The 22,455-nt window shown below is 42.7% G+C and overlaps 1 pseudogene across 1 annotated transcript; it reads right to left on the bottom strand.

Annotated features, from left to right (window-relative positions):
- Positions 1 to 11,983: 11,983 nt before the first annotated feature.
- On the bottom strand, positions 11,984 to 22,021 carry LOC307064455 (CDP-diacylglycerol--inositol 3-phosphatidyltransferase-like; annotated as a pseudogene). Its single transcript has 2 exons — positions 21,776 to 22,021; positions 11,984 to 12,650 (listed from the first exon to the last, which is right to left on the bottom strand). The product of its transcript is annotated as a CDP-diacylglycerol--inositol 3-phosphatidyltransferase-like (transcript).
- Between the last annotated feature and the right edge of the window lie 434 nt (positions 22,022 to 22,455).

Raw genomic sequence — 22,455 nt, 5'->3', positions numbered from 1 at the left:
ACATTCTTACAAGCGAAAAAATCATCTTATCTCCAAATTTTACTAGTTAATATGGTTATTAACCTATAACATCTTAACAGTTATTGAAAAGAGGCAGCAGCATTCTTTTTACAAGCTTGCTCTCAGACAAAAAAAAAAAAAGTTCCCAAGCAGTTAAAAAAAAGGACTGGGAGGAAAGAAATCAACATTCTTCATGTTTACCTGGCATGACCCATTATTCTCCATGAGCAAAAGACTACTTACAAATTGCTCCTTGAATAACAGTCTATGATAGAGGTGCTTCCTTGGGAGACGAAGGTGTTGAGCTCCCACCCTAGGTCTTTTCACTGTGAAACACTAAAAAGCAAGGTAACAATCTGTTAAGCTCTACCCTCCAAATGTAGTGATATAATGATGATATCTTGCTCAGAACTTTGCTCTGATTTGCACGTCTGGTAGTGGGGATGAACAAACTGTGTCATTCTCACTCTTCACGCCACCTTCCTAACCACAATCACTCCTTCTTAGAGTTGCCTTGGGATTAGTAGGCAAGTCTCTACTTTGGATGCCTTTGACTGTGTCTTTCCTCTGTTTAAATTTGACTGCCAGGGGGAGTGCAACTTTCTTCCTGCTCCAACTGGATGAAGGGACTGGAACTGAACACTGAGTTTATTCCGCCCAAGTATTGCTCATCAGGTTCGATGGGTAAAGGGGATCCTGCTTGTGGGAGCCTTCTGAATTTGGTCTTCTGATATGGGCAGTATAGACTATAATTAACATTTATTGAGTATTTGCTATGTGCCAGTGTTTCTCTCTATATATATATGTGTGTGTGTATATATATATATAATATAATATAATATATAATTACATTATTATTATGTTATATATAATATTAATTCTTGTCACAGCCCTATGTCATAAGTGCCTATTATTTTGTGTCCATTTTATAGACATTAAACCTGGAGCAAGACATCTGGTAAGTTGCCTGAGGTCCCACAGACATAAGTGGAAGATTAAGGACATAAATCAAGCATCCTGACTCCAGAGACAGTGCTCTTTAATCACTGTGCTATGCTGATTCAGAAGTAACAGTGTTATCTTTTTATTTTATAGATGAAGAAACTAAGACACTAAGAGGTTAGGTAATTTATCCCCCAGTGTCACTGAGCCAGAGCTGGGATTTGAACCCAGGCATCAGGGTCAAGGCACATAACCACTACACACTACCCAGTCTCCCCAGTACTTGAGTGAAGAGGGTCCTAAGACTCTGTCAGGAGGGCTTTGCACTGGATTGCTGCTCTGTAAAGAAATACTAACAGCAAGGAGAAAGTCACTTATGTTCAACCTGGTTTCACTCGTTAAACAGCTAAGTGAGGCCAGCAGGGTCCTATGAAAGGTTCTTCCCACTAGGCCCTCCGTCTCAGGAATCTCTGCAGGTTTTAACTTACATCTTCCTTCCTGAACCTGCCAGTTCATCTGTCAGCCTCCTGCTGCCAGCCTGTTGCCAGATCATGGCTGTGCCCCAGATCTTGATGCCAGACCCCTTTGACTGGAGCTTGGCTTACTGTGGATCTGGCTCTCAAATGGCATTCTCACTTTGTTCTCCACCTCATGACCACAGGCCAGCCTACCAACTCCAGAGTCAAGTTCCAGCTGCCCTCCCCCGCCACCACTGCTACCTCTCTACCACACCAAATCCAAACTTGGCTCCCAGCTCTCCAGCCTCCATCATAGACCCCCCAACTGTGTGAGAGGTCACTACAGACCACTCATTCTGAGTGACAAACCAAATGGGTAGAAATGGAGTATAATTTAAAAGGTGTGTCTTACCTAAGGACTGGGAGAAAATATTTGCAAACAATGGGACTGACAAGGGGCTGATTTCCAAAATATACAAACAGCTCATACAACTCAATATCAAAACAGCAAACAACCCAATCAAAAAATGGGCAGAGGACTTGCGGGTAAGATGGCGGAAGAGTAAGACGCGGAGATCACCTTCCTCCCCACGGATACACCAGAAATACAGCTACACGTGGAACAACTCCTACAGAACACCTACTGAACGCTGGCAGAAGACCCCAGACCTCCCAAAAGGCAAGAAACTCCCCCACATACCTGGGTAGGGCAAAGCGGAGAGATTCCCGCACAGAGGAGCGGTGCCGAGCGGCACTCACCAGCCCGAGAGGCTTGTCTGCTCGCACGCCGGGGCGGGCGGCGCTGGAAGCTGAGGCTCGGGCTTCGGTCAGAGCGCAGGGAGAGGACTGGGGCTGGCGGCGAGAACTCAGCCTGAAGGGGGCTAATGTGCCACAACTAGCCGGAAGGGAGTCCGGGAAAACTCTGGAGCTGCCGAAGAGGCAAGAGACTTTTTCTTCCCTCTTGGTTTCCTGGTGCGCGAGGAGAGGGGATTAAGAGCGCTGCTTAAAGAGGCTCCACAGACGGGCGAGAGGCACGACTGAAAGCGCGGAGCCCAGTGACGGGCGTGGGACGCTGGGGCTGGTGCTGCTGCCGCCGCCAAGAAGCCTGTGTGCGAGCGCAGGTCACTGTCCACTCCGCCCTTCCGGGAGCCTGTGCAGCCAGCCACTGACGGGGACCCGGGATCCAGGGGCGGCTTCCCTGGGAGAACGCACGGCGCGCCTCGGGCTGGTGCAACGTCACGCCGACCTCTGCCGCTGCAGGCTCGCCCCGCACTCCGTGCCCCTCCCTCCCGCCCGGCCTGAGTGAGCCAGAGTCCCCGAAGAGGCTGCTCCTTTAACCCTGTCCTGTCTGAGCGAAGAACAGACGCCCTCCGGCGACGTACACGCAGAGGCGGGGCCAAATCCAAAGCTGAGACCCAGGAGCTGTGAGAACAAAGAAGACAAAGGGAAACCTCTCCCAGCAGCCTCAGAAGCAGCGGATTAAAGCTCCATAATCAACTTGATGTACCCTGCATCTGTGGAATACATGAATAGACAACAAATCATCCCAAATTGAGGAGCCAGGAGTCAGTGCTGTGCCTCTGAGGTGGGAGAGCCAACCTCAGGACACTGGTCCACAAGAGACCTCCCATCTCCACATAATATCAAACGGCGAAAATCTCCAGAGATCTCCATCTCAACACCAGCACCCAGCTTCACTCAACGACCAGCAAGCTACAGTGCTGGACACCCTATGCCAAACAACTAGCAAGACAGGAACACAACGCCACCCATTAGCAGAGAGGTGGCCTAAAATCATAAAAAGTCCGCAGACACCCCAAAACACACCACCAGACGTGGACCTGCCCACCAGAAAGACAAGATCCAGCCTCATCCACCAGAACACAGGCACTAGTCCCCTCCACCAGGAAGCCTACACAACCCACTAAACCAACCTTAGCCACTGGGGACAGACACCAAAAACAACGGGAACTACGAACCTGCAGCCTGCAAAAAGGAGACCCCAAACACAGTAACATAAGCAAAATGAGAAGACAGAAAAACACACAGCAGGAGAAGGAGCAAGATAAAAACCCACCAGACCTAACAAATGAAGAGGTAATAGGCAGTCTACCTGAAAAAGAATTCAGAATAATGATGGTAAAGATGATCCAAGATTCTACTTCCCATATCCAAAATCTTGGAAATAGAATAGACAAAATGCAAGAAGCAGTTAACAAGGACCTAGAAGAACTAAAGATGAATCAAGCATCGATTAAAAACACAATAAATGAAATAAAAAATACTCTAGATGGGATCAATAGCAGAATAACTGAGGCAGAAGAACGGATAAGTGAGGTGGAAGATAAAATAGTGGAAATAACTGATGCAGAGAAAAATAAAGAAAAAAGAATGAAAAGAACAGAGGACAGTCTCAGAGACCTCTGGGACAACATTAAACGCACCAATATTCGAATTATAGGGGTTCCAGAAGAAGAAGAGAAAAAGAAAGGGACTGAGAAAATATTTGAAGAGATTATAGTTGAAAACTTCCCTAATATGGGAAAGGAAATAGTTAATCAAGTCCAGGAGGCACAGAGAGTCCCATACAGAATAAATCCAAGAAGAAATACGCCAAGACACATATTAATCAAACTCTCAAAAATTAAACACAAAGAAATCATATTAAAAGCAGCAAGGCAAAAACAACAAGTAACACACAAGGGAATCCCCATCAGGATAACAGCTGATCTCTCAGCAGAAACTCTACAAGCCAGAAGGGAGTGGCAGGACATAATTAAAGTGATGAAGGAGAAAAACCTGCAGCCAAGATTACTCTACCCAGCAAGGATCTCATTCAGATTTGATGGAGAAATTAAAACGTTTACAGACAAGCAAAAGCTGAGAGAGTTCAGCACCACCAAACCAGCTTTACAACAAATGCTAAAGGAACTTCTCTAGGCAAGAAACACAACAGAAGGAAAAGACCTACAATAATGAACCCAAAACAATTAAGAAAATGGGAATAGGAACATACATATCGATAATTACCTTAAATGTAAATGGACTAAATGCTCCCACCAAAAGACACAGATTGGCTGAATGGATACAAAAACAAGACCCATATATATGCTGTCTACAAGAGACCCACTTCAGACCTAGAGACACATACAGACTGAAAGTAAGGGGATGGAAAAAGATATTCAATGCAAATGGAAACCAAAAGAAAGCTGGAGTAGCAATTCTCATATCAGACAAAATAGACTTTAAAATAAAGACTACTAGAAGAGACAAAGAAGGACACTACATAATGATCAAGGGGTCGATCCAAGAAGAAGATATAACAATTGTAAATATTTATGCACCCAACATAGGAGCACCTCAATACATAAGGCAAATACTAATAGCCATAAAAGGAGAAATCGACAGTAACACAATCATAGTAGGGGACTTTAACACCCCACTTTCACCAATGGACAGATCATCCAAAATGAAAATAAATAAGGAAACACAAGCTTTAAATGATACATTAAACAAGATGGACTTAGTTGATATTTATAGGACATTCCATCCAAAAACAACAGAATACACATTTTTCTCAAGTGCTCATGGAACATTCTCCAGGATAGATCATATCTTGGGTCACAAATCAAGCCTTGGCAAATTTAAGAAAATTGAAATTGTATCAAGTATCTTTTGTGACCACAGTGCTATGAGACTAGATATCAATTACAGGAAAAGAGCTGTAAAAAATACAAACACATGGAGGCTAAACAATACACTACTTAATAACGAAGTGATCACTGAAGAAATCAAAGAGGAAATTAAAAAATACCTAGAAACAAATGACAATGGAGACACGACAACCCAAAACCTATGGGATGCAGCAAAAGCAGTTCTAAGAGGGAAGTTTATAGCAATACAATCCCACCTTAAGAAACAGGAAACATCTCGAATAAACAACCTAACCTTGCACCTAAAGCAATTAGAGAAAGAAGAACAAAAACATCCCAAAGTTAGCAGAAGGAAAGAAATCATAAAAATCAGATCAGAAATAAATGAAAAAGAAACGAAGGAAACGATAGCAAAGATCAATAAAACTAAAAGCTGGTTCTTTGAGAAGATAAACAAAATTGATAAACCATTAGCCAGACTCATCAAGAAAAAAAGGGAGAAGACTCAAATCAATAGAATTAGAAATGAAAAAGGAGAAGCTACAATGGACAGTGCAGAAATACAAAAGATCATGAGAGATTACTATAAGCAACTCTATGCCAATAAAATGGACAACCTGGAAGAAATGGACAAATTCTTAGAAATGCACAACCTGCCAAGACTGAATCAGGAAGAAATAGAAAATATGAACAGACCAATCACAAGCACTGAAATTGAAACTGTGATTAAAAATCTTCCAACAAACAAAAGCCCAGGACCCGATGGCTTCACAGGCGAATTCTATGAAGCATTTAGAGAAGAGCTAACACCTGTCCAACTCAAACTCTTCCAAAATATAGCAGAGGGAGGAACACTCCCAAACTCATTCTATGAGGCCACCATCACCTTTATACCAAAACCAGACAAGGATGTCACAAAGAAAGAAAACTACAGGCCAATATCACTGATGAACATAGATGCAAAAATCCTCAACAAAATACTAGCAAACAGAATCCAACAGCACATTAAAAGGATCATACACCATGATCAAGTGGGGTTTATTCCAGGAATGCAAGGATTCTTCAATATACGCAAATCAATCAACGTGATACACCATATTAACAAATTGAAGGAGAAAAACCATATGATCATCTCAATAGATGCAGAGAAAGCTTTCGACAAAATTCAACACCCATTTATGATAAAAACCCTGCAGAAAGTAGGCATAGAGGGAACTTTCCTCAACATAATAAAGGCCATATATGACAAACCCACAGCCAGCATCGTCCTCAATGGTGAAAAACTGAAACCATTTCCACTAAGATCAGGAACAAGACAAGGTTGCCCACTCTCACCACTCTTATTCAACATAGTTTTGGAAGTTTTAGCCACAGCAATCAGAGAAGAAAAGGAAATAAAAGGAATCCAAATCGGAAAAGAAGAAGTAAAGCTGTCACTGTTTGCAGATGACATGATACTATACATAGAGAATCCTAAAGATGCTACCAGAAAACTACTAGAGCTAATCAATGAATCTGGTAAAGTAGCAGGATACAAAATTAATGCACAGAAATCTCTGGCATTCCTGTACACTAATGATGAAAAATCTGAAAGTGAAATCAAGAAAACACTCCCATTTACCATTGCAACATAAAGAATAAAATATCTAGGAATAAACCTACCTAAGGAGACAAAAGACCTGTATGCAGAAAATTATAAGACACTGATGAAAGAAATTAAAGATGATACAAATAGATGGAGAGATGTACCATGTTCTTGGATTGGAAGAATCAACATTGTGAAAATGACTCTACTACCCAAAGCAATCTACAGATTTAATGCAATCCCTATCAAACTACCACTGGCATTTTTCACAGAACTAGAACAAAAAATTTCACAATTTGTATGGAAACACAAAAGACCCCGAATAGCCAAAGCAATCTTGAGAACGAAAAACGGAGCTGGAGGAATCAGGCTCCCTGACTTCAGACTATACTACAAAGCTACAGTAATCAAGACAGTATGGTACTGACACAAAAACAGAAAGATAGATCAATGGAACAGGATAGAAAGCCCAGAGATAAACCCACGGACATATGGTCACCTTATCTTTGATAAAGGAGGCAGGAATGTACAGTGGAGAAAGGACAGTCTCTTCAATAAGTGGTGCTGGGAAAACTGGATAGGGACATGTAAAAGTATGAGATTAGATCACTCCCTAACACCATACACAAAAATAAGCTCAAAATGGATTAAAGACCTAAATGTAAGGCCAGACACTATCAAACTCTTAGAGGAAAACATAGGCAGAACACTCTGTGACATAAATCACAGCAAGATCCTTTTTGACCCACCTCCTAGAGAAATGGAAATAAAGACAAAAATAAACACATGGGACCTAATGAAACTTAAAAGCTTTTGCACAGCAAAGGAAACCATAAACAAGACCAAAAGACAACCCTCAGAATGGGAGAAAATATTTGCAAATGAAGCAACTGACAAAGGATTAATCTCCAAAATTTATAAGCAGCTCACGCAGCTCAATAACAAAAAAACAAACAGCCCAATCCAAAAATGGGCAGAAGACCTAAATAGACATTTCTCCACAGAAGATATACAGACTGCCAACAAACACATGAAGGGATGCTCAACATCATTAATCATTAGAGAAATGCAAATCAAAACTACAATGAGATATCATCTCACACCAGTCAGAATGGCCATCATCAAAAAATCTAGAAACAATAAATGCTGGAGAGGGTGTGGAAAAAAGGGAACACTCTTGCACTGCTGGTGGGAATGTGAATTGGTACAGCCACTATGGGAATGGTATGGAGGTTCCTTAAAAAACTACAAATAGAACTACCATATGACCCAGCAATCCCACTACTGGGCATATACCCTGAGAAAACCATAATTCAAAAAGAGACATGTACCAAAATGTTCATAGCAGCCCTATTTACAATAGCCCAAAGATGGAAACAACCTAAGTGTCCATCATCGGATGAATGGGTAAAGAAGATGTGGCACATATATACAATGGAATATTACTCAGCCATAAAAAGAAATGAAATTGAGCTATTTGTAATGAGGTGGATGGACCTAGAATCTGTCATACAGAGTGAAGTAAGTCAGAAAGAGAAAGACAAATACTGTATGCTGACACATATATATGGAATTTAAGAAAAAAAAAATGTCATGAAGAACATAGGGGTAAGACAGGAATAAAGACACAGACCTACTAGAGAATGGACTTGAGGATATGGGGAGGGGGAAGGGTAAGCTGTGACAAAGTGAAAGAGCGGCATGGACATATATACACTACCAAACGTAAGGTAGATAGCTAGTGGGAAGCAGCCGCATAGCACAGGGAGATCAGCTCGGTGCTTTGTGACCGCCTGGAGGGGTGGGATAGGGAGGGTGGGAGGGAGACGCAAAAGGGAGGGGATATGGGAACATATGTATATGTATAACTGATTAAATTTGTTATAAAGCAAAATAAATAAATAAATAAGAATCAAAAAAAAAATGGGCAGAACTCCTAAATAGACATTTCTCCACAGAAAACCCACAGATGGCCACCAGGTGCATGTAAAGATGCTCAATATCGCTAATTATTAGAGAAATGCAAATCAAAACTACAGTGAGGTATCACCTCACGCCGGTCAGAGTGGTCATTGTCAAAAGGTCTACATGGGACTTCCCCGATGGCACAGTGGTTAAGAATCCACCTGCCAATGCAGCGGACACGGGTTCCAGCCCTGGTCCAGGAAGATCTCACATGCCGTGGATCAACTAAGCCCGTGCGCAACTACTGAGCCCATGTGCCACAACTATTGAAGCCCACATGCCACAACTACTGAAGCCCACACGCCTAGAGCCCGTGCTCCCAACAAGAGAAGCCACCACAATGAGAAGCCCACACGCCGCAATGAAGAGTAGCCCCCGCTCACCGCAACTAGAGAAAGCCTGCGCGGAAACAAAGACCCAACGCAGCCAAAAATAAATAAATAAATAAATAATTTAAAAGGCCTACAAACAGTAAGTGCTGGAGAGGGTGTGGAGAAAAGGGAACACTCTTGCACTGTTGGTGGGAATGTAAATCGGTGCAGCCACCATGGAGAACAGTGTGGAAAACTAAAAACTAAAACTAAAAATAGGCAATCCCTGGCGGTCCAGTGGTTAGAACTCCATGCTCTCATGGCTGAGGGCCCAGGTTCAATCCCTGGTCAGGGAACTAAGATCTCACAAGCCATGGGGCACGGCCAAAAAACAAAAGAACACTAAAAATAGAGCTACCCTATGATCCAGCAATCTCACTCCTGGGCATATACCTGGAAAAGATGAAAAAATCTAATTTGAAAAGATACATGCACCCCAATGTTCATAGCAGAATTATTTACAGTAGCCAAGACACGGAAGCAACCTAAGTGTCCATTAACAGATAAAGAAGATGTGGTATATATATACAATGGAATATTACTCAACCATAAAATAATGAAATCTTGCCATTTGCAGCAACATGGATGGACCTAGAGAATATCATATTAACTGAAGTAAGTCAGACAGAGAAAGACAAATATTATATAACATCACTGGAATCTAAAAAATAATACAAATGAATTTATTTACAAAACAGAAACGGTCCCACAGACATAGAAAACAAACTTATGGTTACCAAAGGGGAAAGGGGGGTGGATAACTTAAGAGTATGGTGTTAACAGATACACACTACTATACGTAAAATAGATTAACAAAAAGGATCTACTGTATAGTACAGGGAACTATATTCAGTATCTTGTAATAGCCTATAATGGAAAAGAATCTGAAAATATATATATATATAAAACTGAATCATTTTGCTGTACACCTGAAACACAATACTGTATATCAACTGTACTTCAACTTTTTTTAAAGTGTCTTGCTGTAGAGTTGCACAGAAGACCCAGAGGCGAAACAAAGATCAGAAATTCGATGACCAGTTATAAGACTGATTAAATAAGGCTTTCCAAGTGAATTCCAACTATACAAAGGCAATATAGCACAAGGGTTAAGAGGATGGACCCTAGAGACAGACTGGTAAGTTCAATCATTGGCTCTACCACTTACAGATGTGTGACGTTAGCAGTTCCTTAATCTGTACTTCATTTTTTCCACCTGAAAGATGGGAAAATAATAGTTCCTATCCCATAGGATTGTTTTGAGCTTAAATTAGTATATGTAAAGACTTGGAACAATGCCTGGCATATACTAAGGACTATGTAAGTGTAAGTTTCGTTATTATTGGTTCTTCAACCACCACAAAGCTCATTGTGCTTCATGACACTAAAGGCAGGTTCTTGGAAGAATTAAGCCTGCCAGACAAATTTATTCCACTACCAGGGCTGTCTCCTGAGGACCTGCACGTTGTTCGTGTAATTTGTTTTCACATAAAGACTTTCATATATTTGAAGACAGCCATATTGTCCCACCTGTGGCTTCTCTTCCTCGAGCTGAATATTCTGAATTACTCAATCATTCCTTGTGTAATATGGTACCTTGCTGGAGACTAGCACACCAGTGTGTCTTTTGCTGTTCAAGCAAGAAATACCAGAGAAATAGACTCACAGACATAGAAAACAAATTTATAGTTACCAAAGGGGTTAGCAGTGGTAAGGGGTGGAGAGATAAATTGGCAGTTTGGGATTAACTGATACACACTACTATATATAAAATGGGTAAACAATGACCTACTGTATAGCACAGAGAACTATACTTAATGTCCTGTAACAACCTATAATGGAAAAGAATCTGAAAAATAATATATATATACATAAATAACTGAATCACTTTGTTGTGCACTTGAAACTAACACAACATTGTAAATTAACTATACTTCAATTTAAAAAAATACCAGAAATTTCTCCTGTTCATCCTCAAAAGATATATAGGTAACATATAGAATGTTCCCTTCTTAATGAAATATTAATAACAATAACAGCTAATATGTATTAAATATTACTATGCCTTGTATGAGACCTCATTTTGAACCATGTAAATCCCTGGTGGTTCTTAGATGATCCACAGAGGACCCCCAGAGAAGATGATACAGGACTTCCTACATGGTAGATTATATAACTGTCCTTGAAGTATTCTGATTTCCCATCATGAAGTAGCCCTCCTCATTTTGCTATCTCAGGCCATGTGATTTACTTTAGCAAATATTAGCAATTGCTTTAAGAGTCAGGGTTCCCCTTGTCCATTTCCTCTTGGCCAAAATGGTCAGCAAATGGTGTGTGTTCCAGAGTAAAGCTGACTCCATCTCCCTAGAAAAGAATGAAATGTGATGGGCATGTAACAGGAGCAAGAAATAAATCTTTAATTTTGTAAGTCACCAAGATTTTTGAGGGTTTTTTTGTTTGTTTGTTAGTTTGTTTTCCAGTGACACTCCCACCTTCATTATCAAGGTTTTCGGAGTCAGGACAGAGGAGATTGCAATGGGGATCTCGACAGCGCCTTCCCTCCTGACCATTAGACCCACAGGATTCCTCTAGCCAGGGGCAGAGGTCTGAACCCCTGCCTTTTGGGAAACCTGGCCCCTACCCCACCTCCCTCGCTCAAGTGTCCCTAAGGTCTCAGGTCAAGCCAGATCCCAGGGCTGAGCCAGCGGGTGTGACAATACCCAGTCCTCAGACAGCTCTTGGGGCCCCAGGAGCATGCCCGTGTGGATGGGCCCTCCTGAGCATCCTTCCTGATTTGAAGTCCAGCTCCCTGGAGATCACAGGGGTGGGACTGGCCCCCAGGATTACGGAGAACATGACATCACCAAAGAGGTTGGCCCCCCTTCCCAGCAGGTTGGATGACACATTGGGAAGATGTGAGCCTGGGACCTCCTAGGAAGGACAGGGGAGCCACGTGGCACAGTGAGACTCCCAGGGCCGGTGGGCAGCCAGGGACTGGGGGTTCCAGGGTCACGTCTTCTTGGCACGATCTGCTGCATCCAAGGCAGCCATATTGCAGGCGGCTGTGATCAGGTGGTGATCCAGAGACGCATTCAGAAAAGACCCACAAAGCCAACTAAAGGTCCCTGAGAGATCACAGGGGTGGGACTGGTCCCCAGGATTACAGAGAACATGACAGAGGAGAAGGCAGTAGAAGGGCTCATTTCCAGCACCCAGGATAAATAGAGCAGGTCTGGAGGTGTAGTAGATGCAAAGCACTGGATTTCCAGACAGGTTAATCATCTTGTGACTTTCACCGCCTCGGACCACAGAACTGTGGAGGTGCAGCCTGTGGCTGGCCACATCCAAGCTCATGTTGAGCTGGAAGAGAAGGGTGGCATGAGGGTACAGTAGGGCCAGGTTGACCAGCAGACACATTGTAGAACAGCAGTCTGCCCGCATGTCCAGCATGGCCCCAAAACCGGTCCCTTGATTAAGGACTCGAGCAGTGTGTCCATCAAAAGCATCCAGATGTCCACTGAGCAGGTAGAAGGAGGAGGCCATGAGGGGGGCAGCAGAGCATGAAGTAGAAAGAAATGATGGTGAAGACAATCTGTCCATAACCGATGAGGTTAGGCGCAGACAGGAAGATATTTTCGCCTGGCACCAGAGGTCCCCTGGCCGCCCTGGGCCTTATCTGGAGGTGTCAGCTGTGTCCCACCCTGGGCACAAGGCTCACCCTCCAGCCCGGTGCATTGGCCGTGCCCACTGCACGCAGGTCCCCGCTGCCCCAGTCGGGTCCCAGATGTTAAAGCTCGCTGCCAGCCGGAGCATGGGCCAACCCAGCTGTGCGTGGAGCAGAGGTCATTTACTATCACAGCATAAACTAGCCTATCTTGACTGTTGCATCCTCAGCCTTGGATGCTGAATGTTGTATAGAAGTCTTATTGATTAGATACTTATATAATGTGATTCGGAATCCCTTTACCTCCCTGGATCTTTGTGGATAAATATATTCTTTTAAGATGAGATACACAGCAACATACAAGACATTCCCTGTGTAGTCTGATGAACGCTCCCTTGTTATTATGGACACTATTTCTTCTACAGCAGGATAACATTTTCCCCTATTTCACCCCACGATCCTTCTCCCTCTTTATGCAACAGCTGAGGAATGTTATGCCCATCATCTTAAGAAAGGTAATGCAGCAGAAAGAGAAGCCAAGAGTCTTTTCTTGGCTTTGAGTTTTGGGCTAGGGCCCCAGAAGAAGTGGGAAAAAATGCTTGTGCTTAGTAAATACAATTGATTTGGAAGTCTGCAAATGGTAGAAAGCTTTCTACTTCCCATATCCTGAAATTGGAAAAATCCCCTGGGTTAGGAAGATGAGAGAGTCAGAGGAGAATTTAAGTGAAAATGATTTCCTGGAAAGAAGGGGTTACCTGCCTACCTGTTGACTTCCCAGGACTGAGCCCAGCAGGGAGGATGAAAGAGACAACAGAGACTGGGAAGATCCAAAGGCAGGGAAGGTGTGTAGCCGCTTCCCCAGGTAGGACCTAGAGAAATGGCAAAACCCCAGAATGAAGTGCATCACAGAATGAATCTTGTCCACAAGCAGGTCTTCTTTGGCAAGCCCAGGGTTTTTAAACAATGTGATTTTGAATGACTTTGAGTGGAGCATGCCCTTCCTAGGTTCACCAGTCCTCACTCCCTATAATCTTGTTCCTGGTCTACTATACTGACTTTCCCCTACAGGCACTGAGTTTATTTATGTATTTATTTTTTTTTAATTTTTAAAATTTATTTACTTATTTATTTATTTATTGGCTGAGTTAGGTCTTCGTTGCTGTGCGTGGGCTTTCTCTAGTTGCAGCGAGCGGGGGCTACTCTTTGTTGCAGAACACAGGCTCAAGGCACACGGGCTGTAGTAGTTGTGGCTCGCGGGCTCTAGAGTGCAGGCTCATGTGGCACACGGGCTTAGTTGCTCCGCGGCATGTGGGATCTTCCCGGACCAGGGCTCGAACCCCTGTCCTCTGCATTGGCGGGAGGATTCTTAACCACTGCGCCACCAGGGAAGTCCCCAGGCATTGTGTTTAAAATCCCTGACTAGACAGACAGACATGAAAATACTCCACACAGTTCCCAACGCGCCTCAGCAGAGTATTTCTGTTTACTCAAAAGAGAGTGGTGCGAGAGGAAGAGAAAGAGGACGGGTCAGCTGTGGTTGAAAACCAGATGTAAACACGAGAATTCCCAGGCAGTCCAGTGGTTAGGACTCTGCACTCTCAGTGCTGAGGGCCCAGGGGTTCAATCCCTGGTCTGGGAACTAAGATCCCACCAAAAAACAAAAAAACAAAACCAAGAACAGGCGTGGATGGGTGACAACTAGACCAGGATGCTTCCTCAAAGTTATGGCACTTCCAAAGTCCCACCCTCCACCAAAAGTGGGGCAAAGCATAGCAACACTGAATTGACTGAGATGAAGCTTTTACAACCTAGGTATAAGCTAGGGTTGGGCTAGACATTGTGTTTGACTCCCTAGTAGCTATTCCCTCTCTCTCTAATTGAAGACCAGCAATGAAACTTGAGAAACTGATCCTGACTCAAGTGATATACCTGATTGGTCCAAGGGCATTTCAGTTGCCCCCTGCCATTAATTAATTCAAGAATGATAAGTGACCCAATTCTGAGCAATTATGAGTAAAAGCAATTTATGGAAGTTTCTGGGAAAGTTTACAGTCAGCAATGGGAGCCAATCTATCTTTCGTTGAAACAAGACATCTTTGTAGCCCAACTGTTGTTGAGAGCCACCCTACAGTCACGAGGGGGACCAGAATGAGTTTGAAGCCAACAGCATGAATGACAGAGCAGAAAGATGAAAAGAACTTGGTCCTTGATGACATAATTCAACCAATAGACCAACCCTGAATTCTTCCCTACTTTTGGATGTCCTCTTACATTAGCCAATAAATTCTTTATTATTTAAGTCAATTTTAGTTATATTTTCTATTGCCCACAGTTAAAGCATCCTGATATAGATTCATAATAAATATTAATTTTAGTCACAGAAAAATTTAAAAGCTACAATTTTCACATCATAGTTGAAGAACTAAGATTCGTTTTGCTAAAATTTCACATTATCTAAAATTGAAGTTGGGACTTCCCTGGTGGTGCAGTGGTTAAGAATCCGCCTGCCAATGCAGGGGACACAGGTTCGAGCCCTGGCCCAGGAAGCTCCCAGATGCCACAGAGCAACTAAGCCCCTGAGCCACAACTACTGAGCCTTCACTCTAGAGCCTGCAAGCCACAACTACTGAGCCCACCTGCCACAACTACTGAAGCCCTCATGCCTAGAGCCCATGCTCCACAACAAGAGAAGCCGCTGCAATGAGAAGCCCACGCACTGCAATGAAGAGCAGCCCCCACTCACCACAACTAGAGAAAGCCCACATGCAGCAACGAAGACCCAACGCAGCCAAAAAAATAAATTAAAGTTATAAATAAATAATAAATAAATAAATTTGAAGTTGCTTTTTTCACAAACCCAGTAAGTATTAACTTATGTAAAGCGTTGAAGATACACATATTTTTTAATTGTTCATGGATAATCACTGGAAACTAGAAAATTTCCACTCTCTAATTCTGCCTCCTTCATTTATTTAACAGCCTTTATTGAGTGCCAACTGCATGCCAGGCACTTAATACAATAATGGTCAAAAGAGTCCCATTTTCATTGACTCACAGTTTATCGGATACAAGGAATTCAGGTTCAGAAGTGGTTTAAATACCTCTGCCAGGAAACCTCTAAATGAAAGAAAGAGATATGGGTTAAATTCTTAGATGAAGGAAAATTCAACAAGGAAGTCAGTTCCAAACACTAGCCAAAATAGACTACTGGTTGAATGGGTGGTGGAATCAAAAATCTCAGTGGAGGACTTCCCTGGTGGTCCAGTGGTTAAGACTCCAAGCTTCCACTGCAGGAGATGTGGGTTCCATCCCTGGTTGGGAAAGTTCCCCATGTCACAGGGTAGGGTCAAGGGAAAAACAAAATCTCAGGGGAGTTTTTTTTTAAAATCAATTTATTTATTTTATTTTTTATTTTTGGCTGTGTTGGGTCTTCGTTGCTGTGCACGGGCTTTCTCTAGTTGTGGCGAGCGGAGGTTACTCTTTGTTGCAGTGCACGGGCTTCTCATTGTGGTGGCTTCTCTTGTTGCAGAGCACGGGCTCTAGGCTCGCAGGCTCAGTAGTTGTGGCACGTGGGCTCAGTAGTTGTGGCTCGTGGGCTCTAGAGTGCAGGCTCAGTAGTTGTGGTACACGGGCTTAGTTGCTCCGCAGCATGTGGGATCTTCCCAGACAGGGTTTGAACCCGTGTCCCCTGCATTGGCAGGCAGATTCTTAGCCACTGCACCACCAGGGAAGCCCCTCAGGGGAGTTTTAAATGGCAGCGTCCTAAAAATACCTTGTCTTAAAGTAGACCATATCTCAGGTTATATTCAAGGCTTTTCTCCAACTGGATCCAGAATACATCCTTTTCCTTACTTCCTCAACATAGGTATGTATAAATAAGCCACTATTCACTTTATTCATTCAACAAACATTACTGAGTTCCTACTTTATTCCAGCTTCTAGGCTAGGTGTTGGGGATGCAGAGTTGAATAGGGACCCTACATTTCATAAAATTTAAGACCAATGGAGGAGTCGGACATATAACAACAACAAAAAAAAAAAAAAAAAAAGGAAAAACAAAAAAAAAGAAAAGAACGGGGTCCAGTATCAAAGGGACCTTAGTTAGAAACCAGGATCCACAATTTACAAGACGGGTGCTATGGATCCATTGTTTAACCTTAATTCCTTTATATCCAAAAGGGGAATAATAATAATAATAGCTATATCATAAGATTTTTTTGATGATTAAATGCTTTCTGAAAAAATCATATATCAAGCACATACTAAGCACTCAATAAATATTAGCTATTACTACTACTCATTAAACGCTATGATTCAAGCACTGTTCTAGATGTTTGTGATATATCAGTGAATAAAACGGACAAAAATCTGTCCTTGTGTAGCTTACATTACTATTTTCATGCAATATAATACATATAATGAAATACATATAATGAAAGCTCACTATTGTATCCTTAGAATCTGACTTTCTTAACTTGGGATTCTCCCAGATCCTGAGTAAATGAATTGGGCATAAGTCTTTTTTTTGAGAGGTGAGCCTGGAAAGCATGGTAAGGGAGAGAAGTGAAAAATGGAAAGAGAAAAAAGCCCGATACATGAATTAGTGGATCACCTCGAGAGGCAACTGGAGCTCATCCTCACAGGGACTTTTTGAATGACTGTGTAGAACACAGCTCAGAACTGTCCTGGGGTATTAGTCCACTAGCTTGTTTTCATTGGTAGAAGGTTGCTCCTGAGGCGTCCCTCAAGCAGAAAAACACAGGAAGCCATCTACATGATAGGAATTGTCTGCCGGTGATCTCATGGGAGGGTTAAGGGGATATGGGTGAGGGACAAGAGCTCTGCTATACTAATAAAATTAATATTTTATTATAAATGCCTCCCTTACTAAGATAAATTATACTTAAAAATTACCTCATATAAATGTTACTGCTAGGCTGAGATAATGTTCAATATTAATTCCACTCTATTTTCCGTTTTATAGACATAAGCGTTAAGAAAACTTTTCCACACAAATCAGAGGATGGGAATAGAGTTTTGTTGCAGCAATATCATTCAGTTCTTTGAACTCCTTCCAAGTTATATTCCAAAAACTGCAGAATGATCTATCATTAAAATGCATTTTATCTATTAGCTGAAACTCGATTCTTCCCTCAATTCTGTTGCAAGCAAAGAATTAGAAAATACCTGACTTGCAAAAGCATTTGTTATCCAGTCGGGAAAGCCAATGACTTTCTGGATTTCTGGGAAGTTTATCAAAAGGGCTTTCTCAAGAATTATCAAACAATTATTAAATCAGACTTGTTACTTTTCCACCTATAGGCATTTTGATTGACCTGGTATGTTCAGAAAGGTTTAGAAAATGAAAATACCATTAATTTCAAAATACCTTAGGTAATAAAAATTTTGACAAGGAATTTTTCTCGCTTAAACAGTGTGATTTAAATATATTTTATTCAAAACTCTTGGTGCTGTATTTTTAGCTCATGGAAATATCTGCCTAACATCTAACTGGAAAAGTCAACCCTCACTGTCAAACCAACCAGCCAAATCAGATTGTTTTTCTGTCAAAAAAGATCTGACTACATTTTTCTATCCAAATAAATATATTAAGACACATTCTCATGACAACCATCTCACTTCTGAATTCAAAGAGAGAGAGGATCTTGCTGAGAAATTTGTTCCTGAATGAAATAAAGTATATAATGTGCTGTTCAGTTTTAAATTTTTGATCAATACTCCCCACCCCTCCCCCACCCCTGTTTGTTTGTTTGTTGTCACAAGGCTGTCAGAAGGGATAGATTCTTTTTTGGCCACGCTGCATGGCATGCAGGATCTTAGTTCCCCTGACCAGGGGTCGAACCCATGCCCCCTGCAGTGGAAGTGCGGAGTCCTAACCACTGGACCACCAGGGAATTTCCAGAAGTGATAGATTCTTTGACAATAGTCAGGGGATGGAAGGGTTGAGGTTGTTAAATAAAAAATGCCATCATGTCCCTACTCTACAGTGTAACTGGATTCAAAACATCTAACAGGGGCCAAAATAGTCCATCCCAGAGGCCACATATCCTTCTTCACAGGATGTGGCATAAGTCAAGAAAAAACACAAGCCCGACTTCGGGTGCAGGCAGCCTGGATTAGAAGAGGCTTAGCCTACCCTAGTATTTTAAATAGTCTCTCTGGAGGCCTGGAGGATTTTACACCCAGTGCAAGTTACCATAATAAGATGGGACAACTATGTCTTTTTATTTTATCAAATGGGATAAAGATGATTTTCCATGGGGAGTTGGGAATGGAGAACCGGCATTAACACCTCAATACTCATCATTTCCTCAGAGAAATCCTTTCTAGCAGAATTACTTATGGAAACCAAGATCCAGAAACTAATTCCCTTAACAGTATCTGTATTGTCAGATTTCTTGGAAAGTCCTTGTATCTGCCTTTGAAAACTATTAGATTTCTACCATTTACATCATTTGATCCTCATAACAGCTCTGTTGAGTTTGGTACTTAAGAAAGCTATTAATATGACTCTCACTTAATAGATGAGGAAACTAAGGTGCAGAAACATCACACCAATTACCTAAAGTCACTTGAACCCAGCTCAGTCAACACCCTGGGTTCATTTAGCAGAGACCCCTGCTTCTCCTCCAACCAAGTGGACCAACACACCACCACAGCACCCCTGTTTCCTACCAGGGAGGCCACTACTGCTCCTCTCTGACCCCTCATAGGATACTGGACTAAATGACACTCAGGTTTCTGTCAGTTTCTCATTGAGACTCAATTATCATGTTTTAGCTCTGATTCAAGCTAATTTTTCTCCAACATTTTTTTTTTTTTTTTGCGGTACACGGGCCTCTCACTGTTGTGGCCTCTCCCGTTGCGGAGCACAGGCTCAGCGGCCATGGCTCACGGGCCTAGCCGCTCCGCGGCATGTGGGATCTTCCCGGACCGGGGCACGAACCCGTGTCCCCTGCATCGGCAGGCGGACTCTCAACCACTGCGCCACCAGGGAAGCCCCCTGGGGAGTTTTTAAAACATACCAGTGCCCCAGCCCTTTCCCTAATCAGTCAAGTCAGAATCACCGGAAGTAGGTACGTGTTTTAGCATTCAATTAGCCAACAGGTAATTAATGAGTACCAACCATGTGCCAGGCACCATCTGAGGCATCAGAGTGAACAAGGAAAGTCCCTGCCATCATGCCACTGCATCCTCTTGCCTGTCCACCAAACTCCTTTCTGCACATTGTGTCTCAGCCCCTTCCACCTAACTCTCCTTCCCTCTCTTCAGATCTTTGCTCAGATCCCAGAATATTCTACTTCCTCTTCTCTAACTAGGACGCACCTACTTATGCCTCAAGGTCCAGTTTGCATGCCGCCTCCTCTGGAGTTTGGCTTGGCCCTAGAGCTCGCTCCTTCTCAGGAGTCCTACAGCTGGCTTTTCATATCATCATTATGGCAGGATACAGCTCATTGTGGGAGGGTTTCTGGTTTCACCTGTGGGACTCTGCGTGCTGTGAAGAGGCAGAGACTACTGTATTTGACCTGATATGTTCATCATGTAGGAAAGTGCCTGTAACATGGCACCATTTCAAAATTTAAAACAAACAAACGAAGGCCAGTGTCGATATTGTATCAAACCTAAGGCAATCACCACCTCCACGTATGGCATGTTTCCTGAGACTTATTCTGAGTTCCTTCCTTACGACTTGTTTGATGCTCTCTTTCATCCAAAGGGACAGAAGCTAGACTTTGCAGGGGACAGACCTGATAATGAAGAGCTCTGGAGGCTTACAAATTGTGTTCTTGGATTTTTCTACATCCCCCATTGAAAAATCTTTCAAACTCCTGCCCCCACCAATGGAATTTGTAAAGGGGACTGTCCGGGAGAAGACAGGCCATGAAAGAGTCCACTAGGTTAGACAGGAATAGCCGAGCACGCAGGCTTTGAAGTCTGATGGAACAGAGGACTTCACCCAACTCTTTGACTTGGGCAGTTTACTTAACCTCTCTGAACCTCAGTTTCTTTACCTATAAAATGCAGACCAATATTCTCTCCCCCCTTCTCTCCACATCAGCCTCAAGCTTCATGAAGAATCACATTAATAGGTAAAATTTACTGAGTGTTTACTGTGTGCCAGGCACGTTGCTAGCTCCTTTACAATGCAAAACAGCGACCCTCTGAGGTACTGTTATGATGCATGTTTTGCAGGTCATGAAACGGAGACAAATTAAATAAGTTGTCAATGATTATACAGCTAGTAAAGACTGGATTCAAATCCAGACAATCTGGCTCCAAGAGCCCACTCTTATCCATGTTCTAGGGACCTTGTTTACCTTATTCAGCCCCTATCTTCAGGTCCTAGAATAGTCACAGACACGTGGGTGCTAAAAATAACTGTTGAATGAAGCAATCAATACCTGCTTGAAGCATTGTTGTAAGAAGGAAGGAAGTTCTATTTATTTATTATCTACCCTGTTCTACGCTCTTTTATGTGTCTTATTTCACTTAATCCTCCTACAAGGATTGCATACACAGAGGAGGAAACTGAACAGAGGTAAAGTAACTCGCCCAAGGACACACAACTGACAAACAGCCTCTATGCCTCCTCACAGCAAAGCCTCTGCACTCTTATCTCTATACCTGTGGTCTTCAAGTATTTTTATTCACCTTGTACCTTTTCATGTTGACATCTAGAAGGTTTTATCATTAGTTGAAGTAATTGCAAAGGCTGTAATTTCCTATTTTTAAAATGTCTGGTACTACTACCACAATTTGCAAATCAGGGCAATATGCCTGATGCAATAAAAAGAAAAAGAAAAAGCTACAACCGGTAAAAGATCTCAGGAATGTACGTCTAATTGACACTACATCGCATGAGTCATTAATGGCCCTTTGTGTCAACTGACTATGACAGCCCTAAACAAGAAGAGTTTCCTATTTAAGCTGCAGTAACTTTTCTGACTATGGATGATCGTCATTAATTATTCCTTTTGTGGCAGATTGCTGTAGTTCCTCTAATGCATTTGGGACGACTGTCTCAAAGTAATCCGCAACTTTGCTGACAACTCCTTGTTCTCTCTCCTGCTAAAACTGTAGCCCTTTTATGCCAAGTTCTTAGAACCTTCTACTACCATATCCACTACTTCTACCACTACGTTCATATCCATAAGCACCACCATAGGGAATGCCCCCCTTTGTTGGTCTATAATTTGACTGCTGTTGTCCATTATAATTTCCAAAATCATAGTTCCCACCACCACCATAGTTACCACTGCCAAAATTTTCTCCTTCATTGCAGCCATTATATACTCCACCACTGCCACCATATCCTCCACCTTGGTTTCCACATCCTGGTCCACTCCCCCCTCTATTACCATCTGCCTTAGTTACCACCATCACCTACAAATCTCCATATCTACCATTATGCCCTTCATAACCACCTGTGCTACCACCACTTCTTCTTCTTTTTTTTTTTTTTTTTTTTGCAGTACACGGGCCTATCACTGCTGTGGCCTCTCCTGTTGCAGAGCACAGGCTCCGGACGCGCAGGCTCAGCAGCCATGGCTCACGGGCCCAGCCACTCCGCGGCATGTGGGATCTTCCTGGACCAGGGCACGAACCCGTGTCCCCTGCATCGGCAGGCGGACTCAACCAATGCGCCACCAGGGAAGCCCCACAACTTCTATTATCATAGTTGCCTCCCCTGAAATTACCACTATAGCTGAAGTTCCTCCATGACCCCTAAAGTTCCACATCCTCTCCATGACCTCTTTGTAATCCAGCAGACTGTGCTTCTTGTTAAGAAAAATCC

The sequence above is a fragment of the Hyperoodon ampullatus genome (genome assembly GCF_949752795.1).
Source record: "Hyperoodon ampullatus genome assembly, chromosome: 2".
In the NCBI taxonomy this organism is placed as follows: Eukaryota; Metazoa; Chordata; class Mammalia; order Artiodactyla; family Ziphiidae; genus Hyperoodon; species Hyperoodon ampullatus.
The sequence above is the reverse complement of the archived record's forward strand: the minus strand, read 5'-3'. Positions and strand labels throughout refer to the sequence as shown.